General features: G+C 39.1%; 1 protein-coding gene across 1 annotated transcript in view; it reads right to left on the minus strand.

The window, feature by feature from the left end:
• The window catches only part of PRCP (prolylcarboxypeptidase), a 72,706-nt gene that overhangs the window by 34,786 nt on the left and 19,284 nt on the right, over positions 1-18,636 (minus strand). The window lies entirely within an intron of this gene.

The raw sequence follows: 18,636 nt of genomic DNA on the forward strand, positions 1-18,636 counted from the left end.
AACCATGAGGTTGCAGGTTCGATCCCTGGCCTTGCTCAGTGGGTTAAGGATCCCGCATTGCCGTGAGCTATGGTGTAGGTTGCAGACGCCGCTCGGATCCCGCGTGGCTATGGCCCTGGAGTAGGCCGGTGGCTACAGCTCCGATTCGACCCCTAGCCTGGGAACCTCCACATGCCGCAGAAGCAGTCCAAGGAATGGCAAAAAGACAAAAATAAAATAAAATAAAATAAAAATACAGACATTCCTTACTCTCTGAATTTTCATTATTGAAACTTTCAATATCAAAATTCAAAGACTAAAGAGACCACTAAAAAGGTCTATAAACATTGTCATCCCAACAATAATTAACATTCCAAGGGCCAGGATTTTGAAATCTAATACTGTTCCCCACTAAAAGGAACTAGGGATTGTTAGTGAAGTGGCTAACATTTGGGACAAGGAAGCTGCAAGATTAAATCAATGCATTTTGCTATGCAAGGAAGCACTCAAAAATTAATGGAATTATGTCTAACAAACATAGAAACCCACTACAAGGGGCAATCATTGGTTCTAGAGTTTTAATAAGCTGAACATAGAACAACCTGAACATAAAAAGAATAATGATTATAGTTGATTAAAACATTCAGTTCATGAAAATCCATTACTCCATAAGGATATCAAAAAAGGGAAAGCAAGAATAATATTCATTTGTCACCACTTAAAGTATCTATTAAATCAACTCCTCATTTTGAAATCTGAATAAACAGGTAAAGAACTCAGAGTTCCTGCTGTGTTGCAGTGAGTTAAGAATCCAACTGCAGTGGCTCAGGTCGCTGGGGAGGCACAGGTTCAATTCCTGGCCAGGGAACTTCCATACATCTTGGCCATTAAAGAAAAAAAAAAAGTAAAGACCTCAACATTTAACCTGCCTTTCTAAGTGTATTTCAGGGTACCAAATCGTCTCAATTGATGAAAAAGAACTCTTTCTTATCAAATGTCAGCTAATACAGAATTAGAAAAATCAGGCAAACCCTAATGAAGTTACAAATTTAGGAAAGAATTACCAAATGGTGTTAAAAGTATTAGCAGAATGGATGATAGGTAAATGAACATTCATATTACTACCAAAGTAATATAAAGTGTAGTGTCACAAGATCAGGCTATCATCACCTTAACCTAGTGACCAAAGTTAGCATCACTAACGGTGGTGTGGGCAGGAAGTATGTTATCTCCTCATATGGTACAACCCAAAGCATATCACCTATGATGAATTCTTGCCAAAAATGTTAAATTTGTATCTTAGTCCAGCCTTTAAATCTTTAAATACAAAGGGTAGAAGAACAAGGAGTTCCCGTCATGGTGCAGCAGAAACAAATCTAACGAGGAACCATGAGGCTGCAGGTTCAATCCCTGCCTCACTCAGTGGGTTAAGGATCTGGCATTGTCTTGCCTTGAGCTGTGGTGTAGGTTGCAGATGCAGCTCGGATCCTGCATTGCTGTGGCTGTGGCATAGGCCAGCAGCTGTATCTCCAATTAGACCCCAAGCCTGGGAACCTCCATATGCCGTGGGTGCGGCCCTACAAAGCAAAAAAATAAAAATAAAAAAAAGGCAGAAGAACAAGCTGAAGATACTTTGAAAAGGCAAATCAGACAAATCCAAATGTGAGACACTTATAAGACAACAGCAAGGCAATGTCTGATAAAAGGACTGTTTTAGGTTAAATAAAGTTTAAGGAACGTAACAACCTGATGCAATGCATGATTCCAGATTGTATCGTGGTTTGAGTAAACAGAAATAAATGACAATTTAGGGACAATTGGATTAATTTAAATATGGACTAGGTATTAGGTGATTCTAAGTGCTTAATTTTGTTATAAGTAATCATACTGTTTTGACTACATGAGAAAATGTTTTTCTTTTATTATAGCAATACATTGAAGGATTTAAAAAGAAAATGTCATGCTGCCAGCAAATTACTTGAAAATACTTCCGCATAAAAAAGTAAAATGAGGAGTTCCCGTCGTGGCGCAGCAGAAACAAATCTGACTAGGAGCCATGAGGTTGTGGGTTTCATCCCTGGCCTCACTCAGTGGGTTAAGGATCTGGCATTGCCTTGCCTGAAGCTGTGGTGTAGGTCACAGACGCAGCTCGGATCTGGCGTTGCTGTGGCTCTGGCGTAGGGTGGCAGCTCTGATTCGACCCCTAGCCTGGGAACCTCCATATGCCGCAGGTACAGCCCCGAAAAGACAAAAATGTCAAAAAAAAAAAAAAGTAAAATTAATTTAAAGGGAAAAAAATTATATTGAAAGAGACAAAATACACTGGATACTGAGACGTTGCAAGATAACATGAAACGTCAAAAATGACACAAATAATACAATTTTAAGCTTAAATTGAACTTTAAATATATTTTTGAGATTTTTTTTACCCTTCACTTAATAAATTCATCATTTAAATAATAGAATTATTAAATCCTGTAATATGATGAGGTTCATACACAACTGCCTGAATTTAAAGAGTTACCCAGCAGTACAGAGCCTAATGAGCCTTTGGGATAGCAGGGCTTGATTCCTCAGTGCTTTGGAAGGACAGGGGTAAGAAAGCAGGGTCTAGGCTGGGGCACACATAGGCTGATCCAGGGTTGCTCCAGTCTCCTGGTTCTGAACTAAACCGGACCCCTACAAGATTTCCCTAGGCTATTCTAAAGCAGTTGGAACTCCCCATACCCCTTCCATCTACACACACACACACACACACACACACACACACACACACACACACACACACACACTTCACGTCCTTACCATAAGTTCCAAAATGCAAGTTTCTCAAAATTGCACCTAATTTCATATTTCCTGATGTCCACAATCATCAGCATATACAGTCCTAAAATATAAGCTATTCTAGACTACATATGCCTTTCAGTAAAATAGGCAATTTTATGGAGCAAGTATATAATAATGACAAACAAAAAATTTTTAAAAATTAAAAAAAAAAGCTCCCAAGACATATGTTAACTCAATCTACTCAATGGGTCAAAATACTTGTTCTAGGCCAAGCAGTAAGCTAAGCAACAGGATAAAGAGTTGGCTGAACCACAGCTCCTTCATTTAACTTAAACAAATTCAGCTACACCCACTAAGCGTAAAAGTAAAAAAGAGCAAGAGAAACAGTCAGACAGTGAAGGAAAGATAGACAAGTGACTCCACTTGCTTCTATTCAAGTTAGTACAGTGGTTCTCCATGTAAGGTCCCTGGATATCAATGTGAGTTTCATCTGGGAACTTGTTAAACATGTAAATTCTCTGGCTAAGTCCCAGGCCTAGTGAATTAAAAACTGTGGGGAATAGAACCCAGTGTTTTAACAGACCCTCAAGGTACTTCTGATTTGTATCTAGTGTTCTGAGAACTGGTGAGTTAGCATAAGCCCCCAAATAAGACATGGATCTGCTATTCCTTCTTTTGATCTAGCTTTCAGAATACTTCTAATACTGTAAGCCTCTCACCACAATGAATGAGACGCTGGTGTTTAAAGATGTGAATTACCACCTAATATGGCCTCTAAATACAAGCCAAAAGGAAAAACTGATCTGTTTCAACAAAGGAGAAAGACTGGCTGTACTGGACTTAAAGAAAGGAAGTTCATGGCTCTCTCACAATATGTCTTCCTGTGATATTCTCAAAGATAATTCTGCCATAGTTATTTCCAACTTACCTACTGACTTTAGATCCTAGCCTTCCTGTAAATGAGATATTGTTGTTCCCCAACTCACAAAAAACATATTTCAATGATCCAGTTTAAAGGTTTCAAATTGGAAAATCGGTATGTGTTTGTATACATCATGTTAAGAGTCCAAAAAATTGCCAGAGGAAAAGCTTCCATCTAGAATTTCAAGGGCCACAAGAACTTTAGACAGAGAAACCCAAACTTCCTTGCAGAGCCACTCTCAGGGCACTCCTCCTCCCAGCAGGAGTTTAGATTAGGGGAAAGAGGATGGAACTCTGGTAAGGCAGAAAGTAAGTAGGTTCAGAAGTTAATAGATCTGAAGTTGAATCACTACTGTGGGGCCTCAGGCAAGTCACTTAACCTCTCTGTGCCTTGTTGTTGTCCTATATAAAGATAATAACGCACAACTGAAAAGATTGCTGTGAAGATTAGAGAAAATGTACCTAAAGTACAGGCAGTGTCCCTGATATATAATACATGCTCAGTGTAGGTTAGCTTTCCTCTCCATCCCATCCGCACACCAATCCTAAGCATGGAGCATTAGATGAAGCATTAGACGAAGTATTAGATGAAGTAAATGAGGTAGAGTGATAAAGCACTTCACAGAATTATAGGAAATGCCCTTAGAATGTCAAAATCTCCTATTTCTTGAGTGCTTCATCTAAATATTAAACAGAAATTGGTAGTGAAATATCCTTTGCAAGACATTAATATACAGAATATTCTTGATTCAGCAAGGATATCAACTTCAGGCTACATAAACATAGTTTCCATTACCCAACCGTCAGGCATACTAGATGCAGTGTGCCCTCTGCTGCTAAGAACTGAGGCCTGCATGCCACTTCCAGCTCTGTGCTCCTGAACAGAGATTTGATAAATCACAACATAAAAGGAGACAAGGACCTTAGAAACCATTTGATCTGCATTGTTCAACTGAAGAAACCAGGCTCAAAGAGGTCAAGTGACTTGGCCAAGGTCACAAGTCAGAGGCAAAGTTGGAATTTTTAATTATTTTTGCAATTTGATATACTGAGATAACTAAAATAATAGCTCAGTAAAAGCAACACAAGCATGACCTCTGAAAGGAAATACACCTCTAGTCACCCACAGAAATTCTTTCTAGAATGTGGTTCAAGACATTTCAAGAGATGCATCCCCCCTTCACCTTGTAGAGGAGAAAAATATCCTTGAGAATAGGTGGGTGGTCAAGAAGAACAAAGGAAAAAACATCCCTTAGTTTATTGTGGCAAAAATAACTATTTGGACTTTAAAACCACTCAGAAATAAAATCTATATCCATAAAAGCCTGTAAGAAAATCACGTCTATTAGAAACAGTTTTGGTGGCAGTGTGGGGGGAGTGAGAGGGTGAGGAGACAACACAGAACCTACTCTGTTTTCTACTGTGTTGGTTCTTTTCGCTGATCACCTCACCCTCCTTCCAATCACTCTGGGGCACGTTCATTACATCAGTCTTATAATAAGAACACTGAAGCTCAGAGAGGTCACATTTGTCCAAGGTAATAAACCTAACAGATAAAAATCAAATACAGTTCTTTTTCATGTGCTTTATTTGCTACCCAACCCTACATCTGACAAAATCCAGTCTGCTTTTTTTCACTTTAACACACTATTGCAGATAGGGCTGGCTACAAAATTTAACCTTCAGCAGGGGACACTAGAGTTTCTTTCTCTCAGATTTGCAAAATAAAGTACATATATCCAACCATATACTAACAGCTATACTGAAAAATATGTGGAACATTGGTCTTTTTACTGACTTGACCCAATAATTGTTACTATATTATTTTTAACTCATTTAATTAGGCCACTGATTTTTTTTTTTTTAATCACATCAAATCCTACGCAGTAGCCTTTAGTTTTAGGAAACTCAGTATATAGTTGGTCTTATTTACATACTCAGATATATGAGAATAGCTAGCTGAAATTTTACTAGACATATGAAGAGTATATTGAGAGATAATGCAGGACAAAAAAATGGACTCACATCTCCAATAAATTAAAGCACCTTTAAAGAGGGCTCTCTGGTCTCCAATTCTAATCCAGACAGGCTAAAATGAAATAAGACCTCCTTTCTTCCATGTCATATGTGTGTCCTATATTAATTTTGGAATTATGGCATTACATTCTGTTAGCGTTCCTAAATGGAGACTGACATAGTTTCTTTGAAAGCTTGATCTTGCCTGATGTGATAGACAGCTTCATCTTAGAAGGATGTAAGTTCTAATGAGGGAACCAAAATCTGAAAGGAAGGCGGGATTTAGGCAGGTCCTCGGTCTACAGTTGGAGAAAGGTAGGGTCCTATCAGCGGGACCCTATCAAGTTGTTGTCCCTTGCCCAGGTGTAGCCCCAGAGCTGGGACAAGATGAAAAATCCAGCCATGTCTTAAGAGTCAGATCATGGGTGACTCTTGGTTTATTTCTACTTTATTATTTCAGAACCTTTCAAGAATCCTTTGAATTTTCTAACTTTGTTCATCTTTACTATGAAGATACCAAGAGGGACTGGAGAGTAAATTTAACTTAAAGAATTAAAAGGGAGGAGTTCTCGCTGTGTGCTTTGGGTTAGGGATCCGGCGTTGCTGCAATCGGGGTGCATGTCACAGCTTTGGCTCAAATTCAATCCATATGCCTCAGGTGCAGCTGAAAAAAGGAGAAAAAAAGAATAAGCATTAAAAGGGAAACAGTACCCTTTGATGACAGACTGGTGGTGGTGACAAGGGAAAGGATCACAAGGTCCTCCAGGAGGAAAGTGAGCCTAAGAAAGAAGACTGTCCTCCCCTTTCTACAGGGAGGCTCTCTTCACTGCCCATCTTAGCAGGACTTGTTCCCATTTTAGCAAGGAAGGTCGAAGTTTTATTAGAGATACCCTTCAAATGAAATCATCCTACTACGTAATAAGACACTGCTCATCTTCACACACATTTCTGTCCATACTAACAGAGAGAGAGAACTGAATTCCTTCCTTCTGCATATTATTTGTAACCTGTTCCTAATCTCAAAAAGGAAATTCATAGAAATAAATTATAAAATAAATTATAAAATGACTGGGGAGGGAAGAAAAGACTATGGGAGGATTCACCATGGGAAGAAATTGGCTATCCAGTCTCCTATAAATGGATCATTAGAAAGGCAAGAATAGAGTATCTACCACAGTGCTGCTGTATAAGATGGATATTTATATACAAAGTACTTAATATAGTTATTAAAATGACTGTAGTTCAAATCTTCCAAAACAGTGGCTCCCCATATTTAGGTCTTTCTTGTTAATGTTGAAATTCCCATATATCTTATGTTATATCAAGCCAATGCTTGAAAAGATATAGAAAATATAAGAGAAGCTATTATAAATTCAATAATGGTATAAATAAGTATCACAACATAACCTAATTACATTTTTTAAAATAGTACATACTTGGTAGGAAGATGGATTAAACACAGTTCCGCAGTGCTCAAGAAGCCCCTTCTCCTGACAAAGGATTTTGGGCCCCAAAGAGAGGATCCCATTCAAAATTACCAGAATAGTATAACATCAAAATACTACCTGCTCTACTGATAAAACAGAGGTGGAAATATCCTGCCCTTGAGAACACCTAAAACATTCCAGTAAATTAAGAATAACATGTTTGGTCAAACAATAGTTAAGTGTTTCATCTGAGGAAAATTCTGGCATCATTTGTTGTCTAAACAGCTCTGTGACAGCACCGCTTGATCAATAACTTCCTGTGGCTTAAGGAAGCTCTGTAGCATTAGAATTACCTGACCGCAATTTAAACTCTCGAACTTAAGGAAGTGTTACATCGCCAGAGGGCACTGTTGTATAAGTAGAAAAGTGGGAGAACCATCAGGTTTTAAATATTAGATTCGTAAAATTTTAGGACAGGAAGGGAACTTAAATCTCACATCCAAACTCCTAAATGAAAAAAAAAAAAAAATGAGATACAGAGTTGTCAATCATTTTAAATCTTTCTTTTTAAAATAAAGATACATTCAGAGTTTAAAGTCAAGGTTCAAAATACATGCTGCTAAAAGTCAGAATAGTGATTACCCTTGCAGGGGGAAAGTGACTCTAAAAGATAATGAGGATATTCTGGAGTTAGGGTGATGCAAATTTTTTGGACCTGTAATAATAATTAGCAAAATTAAGATCTCCTTTAAGATACATATGTTATTTTATAATGTACATATGATATTTACTTTTTTATTTCCTTCTAGTCATATGTAAATTATATTGTACTAAAGCACATCTATATTAAATGTTTCTTTCATTTAAAAATGTGTATGGGGAGTTCCCGTCATGGCGCAGTGGTTAACGAATCCGACTAGGAACCATGAGGTTGCGGGTTCAGTCCCTGCCCTTGCTCAGTGGGTTAACAATCCGGCGTTGCCATGAGCTGTGGTGTAGGTTGCAGATGCGACTCGGATCCTGCATTGCTGTGGCTCTGGCGTAGGCTGGCGGCTATAGCTCCGATTAGACCCCTAGCCTGGGAACCTCCATATGCCGCGGGAGTGGCCCAAAGAAATAGCAAAAAGACAAAAATAAATAAATAAATAAATAAATAAATAAAAATGTGTATGGGAATTCCCCGTCATGGCTCAGCACTAATAAACCCAACTAGTATCCATGAGGACATGGGTATGACCCCTGGCCTCACTCAGTGGGTTAAGGATCCACCACTGCAGTGAGCTGTGATGTAGGTCACAGATGCGGCTGGCTTGGATCTGTGTTGCTGAGGCTGGGGTGTAGGACAGCAGCTGCAGCTCCAATCTGATCCCTAGCCTGGGAACTTCCATATACTGCAGGTACAGCCTTAAAAATAAAAATAAATAAATAAATAAAATCATGAGACTGGATAAGAAGTGGCAATGATTTAAAGATGGAGGTGAAAGTGTAGCACAGAACAAGGATGCTTATAGGCCTCCATAGGGTCCCTGAGTTTAGAGGCTAAATTTGCAGGAACAATATTCTGCCTAGTTGTGGGTTTGTTTCAGCATATGCCCACCACCCAGGGTATGAGTAGAGAAGTTAAATGGCTGGATAAAACTAGGATGGGATTTTCATAAAGAGCCTATGACAGCACAGGAGGAAACAGAGCTGGAGTCATCCCTGATGTCCAATCAACCATGAATACCCAAAGCCAAGACGTCCTCTCCATCATAGGCAAATAATTCCAAAATCTGTTTGCTGAACTGCAAGGGAATCTAAACTACATTACATTTATTTCATATGAAAAAGTGAAATATCTTGCCAGAATTCATATACATATACTCATCCATTCATATACTCATCCATGGGGAATATGTTCCAAGACCCCCAGTGGATGCCAGAAACTGCAGATAGTGCTGGATCCTAGATAATCAGCAAACCCTATATCAACCCTCCATATCCATGGATATGGAATCTATAGATATGGAAAGTCAACTGTATTAGGCCATTTTATATATAATTATAATATAATACATATATATATAATTTTATTATATATATATATATATATATACACACACACCTTAAGTCTCTGTGGATTTTGGTACCCATGGAGAGGTCCTGGAACCAATCCCCTAAGGGTAACAACAGAGCATATTCTGTTTTTCCCTATTCCAACAGATGGTAGCATATATAGCATGGATACCCTGGACATAGGGATGATTCAGGTCCTAGCGGGACAGAGCAGCAGGAAGTGTGAGATTTCATCACACTACTCAAAACAGCACACAATTTAAAACTTATAAATTGTTTATTTCTGGAATTTTCCATTTAATATTTTTAGACCAAGGTTGACTGTAGGGAACTGAAACTGGAAAGAAAAACCACAGATGAGAGGGACTACTGTACACAATATATAGGGATTTTAATAATAATCTTACAAAAATCATGTAACATTATCAAACAAAACTTTATAGGTTTATATGCTCCTGCTTTGTTAAATACAATATGATGGACTACTAATACTTATCATCCTTTATGTTTTATTGTTCCGAATGTTTCTGTGCATGTAATATATTCTCCTGGTAGTACTTTATAATCATATACAACACCAGATCTTCCGGGAGATGGAGACTGGCATCTGGTAAAATGTGAAAGGATAAAGGCCCCATTCCCACCCCCAAAAAAGCCGTACTTCTCAAGTATAGGACACAGACCTGTGGTGTACGTAATTTACAGTCACATCTGTACTCCCCCTCTTCTGAAGGAATGGTTCTCCTGCAGAGGGCTGTGATGACTTCCTACATCTTCTCTTCTCCAACGAAGCAAAACCTCAATTCTTACCCATAAAACATGATTTCTAAAATCTTCATAACCCCGTTCACATTCTAGTTATCTTCCCTCTCATGGATGGTGCACCCAGAATTGAGTACAATGCATGAAATGTGGTCTAATGAAGTACCTTGCTCACCAATGATGAGAAATAAATAACTTGTATGTGTATAGATACAGCTCTACTAACACAGCCAACTTTAAATTGAGAGTTAGGGAAGGTGTACTGGGTTGAAAAATGCCTCACCCAAAATTCATGTTCTTCCCAGAATGTCAGAATGTGACTTTATCTGGAAATAGGGTCATTACATTAGTTAGAATGAGGTCATGCTGGAGTAGGGTTAGCCCTTAGCCCAATATAACTAGTGTCCTTCTAAGAAGAGAAGAAACATAGAGACAGACAGCGAGAAGGCCACTTGAAGGCATAGGTGTACAGAAGAAAGACAACCGTGTGCTGACAGGAGACACTGGAATTTTGGCAGTTACAAGCCACTAAGGATTGCCAGCAACCACCAGAAACTAGGAAAGATGCAGAACAGATTCTCCCTAGAAGGAACCAATCACATGGACAACTTGATTTTGAACTCTAGCCTCCAAAACTGTTAGACAATAAACTTCTGCTGTTTTGAGCCTTCCAGTTGTGGTACTTTGTTACAACAGCCTAAGAAACTAACATAGAAGGCCTCTCAGTGGAGCCTGTATTGGAGGTAAAGCCTGAAGGAGTCAGCAAGGGGACAAATTCTAGAAAGAAGGAGCAGAAAATACAAAGGCCCAGACCCTTGACATGTTGTAGAAACGGAAAGGCGACCACGGTGTCTGGAACGTGGTAAACAAGGGGAAGGGTGGTGTGGGATAAGACGCAGGGCCAAGGAGGCTACTGTAGGGAGTTTAAACTTAACACCAAGAACAGTGGGAAAGCCTTAAAGAGTTGTAAGACTTATTCTGATCTATGTTTGAAGGAGATCACCTGGCTGTTCTGTGGAGACTGGACTAGAGAAGGAGATGATAAAGAAAGGGGAAAAGGGAAAACAATGAAAGTTGCAATAAATACATATTTATCAATAATTACTTTAAATGTCAATGGACTGAATGTTCCAATCAAAAACATAATATATCTAAGAAAGATCACAATGAAAAAGGACCCAACGTATGACATCAGCAGTATTTGCATAAATATCAATCAATAAAAGGAAGTCTTCTGAACAGCTGTAACCACCACTATTGTCCTTTATTTAATAACTGATTCTGCAATGACCCTGACTCTCAGTATTCTAAATAGCAGAGTTCCAAGACCATCACACTCCCTGCAATGGAAGCTAACAAAGTACATTTTATTTCTATCCTTTCCTTCCAAATATTCTTCAATTAAATAATACAAAGTGAAAATCTAACTGTTCTCAAACTTGATGGTCTCTGCTCCTCTCTGGTGAGACAAAAGACATCAGGGAACAACAATTTTTACCTGGTTACCTCCATTAACTCAATAAACTACTTTTTTTTAAATAGCACATACAAACAAGATAATACAACACCATGCTAAAATACACCTCCTCCTCCCCACAAAGGATCTTCTGTGAATCACATTGTGAAAACTGCTGAAAAAGAAAACCACAGCAGTCTCTCTTTTAGAGACTGCTTTGAAGGAATTATTTTTATGACATTGACTAATACATGGTTTTAAAGGCTTTTAGCATTCCAAAAAATTAAACTACAAAATGCCCACATGAAGATCATCCACAAAAGGAAGTAACTTAAGAAAGTAGCAGCCTGAGCTTTTTCCTCCTGGGGAACTCCAACCTCCAATTTTTGGTTCTGGTTTCACTATAAAATGGCCTCTAGAGACCCTTAATCATCAATGTAAAAATACACTCCGTAGAATACTCATTGTTTTCAGCATTCATCCAGTCTGAATGATAAGGGCACTGTCAGAAAGATAAAGGAAGGGAAAAGGATATCCTCAGCTGAAACCAAAAAGCTCAGAACAATGACAGCAAGTTCAAACACTACCGAGTTGCTCCTTTGATTACTTTCAGGTGCTTTGTCACTGTGCCACCGTCTTGTATAGCAACTGTCAAGAGCTAATAGGATACAGATAAAGTGCAGTCAGTGGTTACAACAGTTGTTCATTCACTGAACAATTATTTCTGAGTGCCTACCAAGGGTTAGTGCTAGAGACAAAACAGTGAACAAGCTAGATATGGTCACTGGCCCCACAGTGCTTGGTCTAGTGAAAGAAGCATTTTAAAATAAATAAATAAATAAGCAAATACACAAGTAAACTCTGAGAAATTGTAACTGTGCAGGTTTTACTCTGACAGAGAGTAACAGAGACAGACCTAATTTTAACAGGGTGATCAGAGAAGGGGTGTCAGAGTAGGCCATAGCTAATTAAGCCTTTCATCACCACAGCCTTCTAGTTAGGTATGCCAACTGTGTGAAAAGGTCTAGGAGATTCTATTCAATGCCACTTCCTACAAGAAGCATTCCTTGGCCTTCCTGCCTTCTTTGTGCTTCCATGGTATTTTAGCCCTTTTATAGTGATTTTCAAATGTAGACTTTGCACTATAATTACTTATATACATTCACTGTACACCTGCTATACTATTATAAACCCTACACCAAAGTAACCCTACATAAGATGTTAGAACCTATTGATCAAAATTATGTATATTATCCACCTCACCCCACCCCTACCCCTGTGAATAATATAAGGGTTCCACTAAGGGTCAAAATGTGCATTCTCTCATTTGTTCATCACAGGAATCCTATGAAGAGGAGAGGCTGCATTTTTTCCCACCATGTCATTCTGCTTTTCCTTTCTTGCTCATGTCTGAACCTCCACAGCACAAGGTACAATGGGCACAGGACTTGCTCCATCAGTAACTGCTGAGTTGAACTGAGCAGAAGTAAGAAGTGTGATAGGACACCAGAACACCAAGTAATCCAGCTGGACTTGGGCCACACCAGTTAACTCTACTCTGGGCCCTAGGGGCCACCTGTGAGACTCTTTCCATCAGGTGTGTCAGCCTCAGAAAATCTGAACAGATTCTAAAATTATCAACTTTGAAAGAGTAGGAGAGCAGCAAACACAGAGATGACTATGGTTAATAGTGATTCTCCTTAGCAAGGGCAAGGCCCTTTCCTCCTTCTACCACTTCCTGAGTGCCTATTTCATGTGCCTGGCTACACTGAATGCAAGGATAAAAGGCACAGTCTTTGCTCTCAAAGAGGCCACAGTCTAGTGGAAACAAGCAAGCAAAGAAATAATGTCACACAGAAGATGCACATTATGCACAGGATGTTTGTTATGGCAACCAGGAGGAGATACAAGCCAACCAACTGCTGGTAAAGGAGGCTACAGAGGAGGCAACTCAGAGAAGCTGATACTGCCTGTGCTGGGCCCTGCCCACCTCTTTCCCACCTGCATCTTCTGCCACTTCCTCCTCTCCTAGTCCATAATTCAGAAATCATATGGATATAATATGCTTTCTCAAGGTTCCAGGCTGCTGCACATGGATTTCCCCCCGCCTAGAATGTCCTCCTCCCTCATATCATTACAGAACAGCCCTATGTCACCCTCTATTCATCCAAGTATTCACCCAAGCACTGCCCCTTCTGCAAAGCTTTCCAAGACAACCCTAAGATCAGAGGTGCTCCTTTAATGGAAAGAGCCTTGCCTTGCAACCTGGAAATCCTGACTGGAAATGCTGATTGTACCACTTTCCAATGAGGTAAGGTCCAGCAAGTTTTTCATATCTATGAACCTCAGTTGCCTTATCTCTAAAAGGGTTTCCTAATATCTTCCTGATAAGGTTGCCAGGATTCAAGTATTTGTCCAAATTCTTGGCTCGAAATTTATTGGAATATAGAAAAACCCTCTGAGGATTGACAGTCACCAATAATTTTATCTTGTGACATTAAAAGTACATCACAACCAACCATATGGTTATTTTTACAACATTTGGAATGTGACCCTGGAGAACCTAAAAAGCAATGTAATAATGCATTTTCCACAGGTACAATTCTGTCTTCATGACAGCAGTAAAAATCATGTATAACAGCCTTTACATAAAGCATCTCCTATAAAAGAGCTGCCACAAAGAATATAACCAAGAAAAGCTTCATTGCAAAGGTTTATTTTATTTTTAAAAAAGAAAGAAAAGAAAAAAAATCAATGGAAAACAAACAGCCACTCTGAGGTAAATTATTCAGGGCTAAGATTTATAGTCTGCCAACATTACTTACCACAGAACATGCTCTCCCTTTAAAACTATAATTCAAGAAGCCTACAGTGAAAAGGTAATTGCCACTATTTGCAAGTGATGGCATTTTCATTTCATAGTCTAGTACCTCTTCCCCTTCCTGCCCCTTTCCTCTGCTTTTTTTAGGGTGGCAACCACATCATATGGAAGTTCCTGGCTAGGGGTCGAATTGGAGCTGCAGCTGCCAGCCTACGCCATAGCCATGCCAGAGCCAAGCTGTGTCTGCGACCCACACCGCAGCTCAGGGCAGCAGCAGACCCTTAACGCACTGAACAGGGTCAGGGATCAAACTTGCATCCTCATGGATACTAGTTAGGTTCGTTACAGCTGAGCCATAATAGGAACTCCAATCCCCCATTTTTAAAAACAGTCTTTTTTGGGAGTTCCCACTGTGGCACAGTACAGTGGCTTGAGGTCAGTGGTGAAGTGCAGGTTCAATCCCCCACATGGCACAGTGGGTTAAAGGATCCAGCGTTGCCACAGCTGCAGCATAGGTCACAGCTATGGCTCAGATTCAATCCCTGGCCCGGGAACTTCCATATGCCACAGGTGTGGCCAAAAAATAAATTTTTTAAAAGGTTTTTTTGTTCATCCCCAAAATGAATGATTATTAAACAAGAAATAAGTCTTCTCCCCCATCCTTCTTTGCTCATTAGTATTTAGAAATACAATCTCGTCAGGAAACCTCAATTACAAGCACTGCTAATATGCAAGCACATAAAGGCTGAGGAGGAAAACAAGATGGTGAATAAGAGGAAATGAGTGTGTATTATTCCTACCTGCTTTTACAAAAGAAAAACGCTCTGAAAGAAATGCTCTAACTACCAAAGGAAAAATCTATAAGACTATTAAGGACCCTTCTTCCCCAAACAGAATCATCTTCCTAAAATAGCAAGTAGTTTTCACTGTGCGTTTCTCTCTCCTCTGAACGCTCATGCTATATACCTCGCCCTATAATACATCACACTCACCCTCTAGTGAAGATTTTTTGCTTCTAGGGCTTACAGGAGAAAAAGTTATCTTTGTAAAGCCCATATAGTGTTTTATATAACGAAGGATACAGTCCATTAGTGGGTTACAAACTCAGTTTAGTTGGTCACAGTCAGTATTTCTCTTTTAAAAAAATTGCATGGAACAGACCGAACACTAGAAATGAAATTGAAGAGGTCATAAAATCCCTCCCTACAAATAAAAGTCCAGGACCAGATGGCTTCACAGGTGAATTTTATCAAACATATAAAGAGGAATTGGTGCCCATCCTCCTTAAACTCTTTCAAAAGGTTGAAGAAGAAGGAATACTCCCAAAGACATTCTATGATGCCACCATCACCCTCATTCCAAAACCAGACAGAGATACCACCAAAAAAGAAAACTATCGCCCAATATCATTGATGAATATAGATGCAAAAATTCTCAACAAAATCTTAGCCAACCGAATCCAACAACATACCAAAAAAATTATACACCATGACCAGGTTGGGTTCATCCCAGGTTCACAAGGATGGTTCAACATACGCAAATCAATCAGCATCATACACCACATTAACAAAAAAAAAGTCAAAAATCATATGATCATCTCAATAGACGCAGAAAAAGCATTTGACAAAGTCCAACATCCATTCATGATCAAGACCCTCACCAAAGTGGGTATAGAGGGAACATTCCTGAATATAATCAAAGCCATTATGGTAAACCCACAGCAAATATAATACTCAATGGGGAAAAACTGAAAGCCTTCTCACTCAAATCTGGAACAAGACAGGGATGCCCACCCTCAGCATTGCTCTTCAATATAGTTTTGGAAGTCCTAGCCACAGCAATTAGACAAACAAAAGAAATAAAAGGCATCCATATAGGAAGAGAAGAGATAAAACTGTCACTGTATGCAGATGACATGATACTATACATAGAAAACCCTAAGGACTCAATCCCAAAACTACTTGAACTGATTAATAAATTCAGCAAATAGCAGGATATAAGATTAACATTCAGAAGTCAGTTGCATTTCTGTATACCAGCAATGAAATATTAGAAAAGGAATACAAAAATACGATACCTTTTGCACCTCACAAAATCAAATACCACGGAATACACCTGACCAAGGAGGTAAAGGACCTATATGCCGAGAACTACAAAACTTTAATCAAAGAAATCAAAGAAGATGTAAAGAAATGGAAAGATAGTCCATGTTCCTGGATTGGGAAAATCAATATTGTGAAAATGGCCATACTACCCAAAGCAATCTACAGATTCAATACAATCCCTATCAAATTACCCAGGACATTTTTCACAGAACTACAACAAACAATCCAAACATTTATATGGAACCACAAAAGACCCAGAATCGCCAAAGCAATCCTGAGAAACGAAAACCAAGCAGGAGGCATAACTCTCCCAGACTTCAAGAAATACTACAAAGCCACAGTCATCAAAACAGTGTGGTACTGGTATCAAAACAGACAGACAGACCAATGGAACAGAATAGAGAATCCAGAAATAAACCCTGACACCTATGGTTCAATTCATCTTTGACAAGGGAGGCAAGAACATAAAATGGGAAAAAGAAAGTCTATTCAGCAAGCATTGCTGGGAAACCTGGACAGCTGCATGCAAAGCAAAGAAACTAGAACACACCCTCACACCATGCACAAAAATAAACTCCAAATGGCTGAAAGACTTAAATATACGACAGGACACCATCAAACTCCTAGAAGAGAACATAGGCAAAACACTCTCTGACATCAACATCATGAATATTTTCTCAGGTCAGTCTCCCAAGGCAATAGAAATTAGAGCAAAAATAAACCCATGGGACCTCATCAAACTGAAAAGCTTCTGCGCAGCAAAGGAAACCCAAAAGAAAACAAAAAGACAACTTACAGAATGGGAGAAAATAGTTTCAAATGATACAACCAACAAGGGCTTAATCTCTAGAATATATAAACAACTTATACAACCCAACAGCAAAAAAGCCAATCAATCAATGGAAAAATGGGCAAAAGACCTGAATAGACATTTCTCCAAAGAAGATATACAGATGGCCAGCAAACACATGAAAAAATGCTCAACATCGCTGATTAGGAGAAATGCAAATCAAAACAACCATGAGATATCACCTCACACCAGTCAGAATGGCCATCATTAATAAATCCACAAATAACAAGTGCTAGAGGGGTTGTGGAGAAAAGGGAACCCTCCTGCACTGTTGGTGGGAATGTAAACTGGTACAGCCACTATGGAGAACAGTTTGGAGATACCTTAGACATCTATACATAGAACTTCCCTATGACCCCACAATCCCACCCTTGGGCATCTATCCGGACAAAACTCTACTTAAAAGAGACACGTGCACCCGCATGTTCATTGCAGCACTATTCACAATAGCCAGGACATGGAAACAACCCAAATGTCCATCGACAGATGATTGGATTCGGAAGATGTGGTATATATACACAATGGAATACTACTCAGCCATAAAAAAGGATGACATAATGCCATTTGCAGCAACATGGATGGAACTAGAGAATCTCATACTGAGTGAAGTGAGCCAGAAAGACAAAGACAAATACCATATGATATCACTTATAACTGGAATCTAATATCCAGCACAAATGAACATCTCCTCAGAAAAGAAAATCATGGACTTGGAGAAAAGACTTGTGGCTGCCTGATGGGAGGGGGAGGGAGTGGGAGGGATCGGGAGCTTGGGCTTATCAGACACAACTTAGAATAGATTTACAAGGAGATCCTGCTGAATAGCATTGAGAACTTTGTCTAGATACTCATGTTGCAACAGAACAAAGGGTGGGGGAAAAATGTAATTATAATGTATACATGTAAGGATAACCTGACCCCCTTGCTGTACAGTGGGAAAATTAAAAAATTATATAAAAAAAAGAAATTAACTATTAAAAACACATGTTCAAAATGCTGTAAAAATTGCATGTTATTCAGCAACCTAACTACAGAATTTATGTCTATCAAAAAATTTTAAAAATCTAATAGCCTGAATCATTACGCTCCTATGGGTGTATTAATTCTAGGGCTTTCTACTCAAGAGATAACTACCTATTAAATCACATTCCAAGATATAATTACAGTTCAGCCAACAAGAGCCATTTCACAAAGTTGAGGACAGTTAACAGCAAAACGAATGCCACAGGCATAAGGTGCTAGAGTAGCCTGGGGAAGGACAGCTCACGCTAAATCAGATGGGGAAGGGTTCTCTGAGGAAGTGAGACTTAAGCAGGGCCCAGTAGGGCCCCTGGATTGGAAAAGAGAAGAAGAAAAAAAAATGCCAGCTGGCGTGGACTGAGGCCAAAAGAATAGAGGAACACAAGAGGTTACTGTAATAGTTTACTCTGGGCCTATAAAAGGTATTAACCCTGAGA

Source organism: Sus scrofa, chromosome 9, assembly GCF_054392235.1.
Source record: "Sus scrofa isolate SSC_HxYL_T2T_F1_AM1 chromosome 9, Sscrofa_HxYL_maternal_Yorkshire_Landrace_v2.0, whole genome shotgun sequence".
Lineage (NCBI taxonomy): Eukaryota > Metazoa > Chordata > Mammalia > Artiodactyla > Suidae > Sus > Sus scrofa.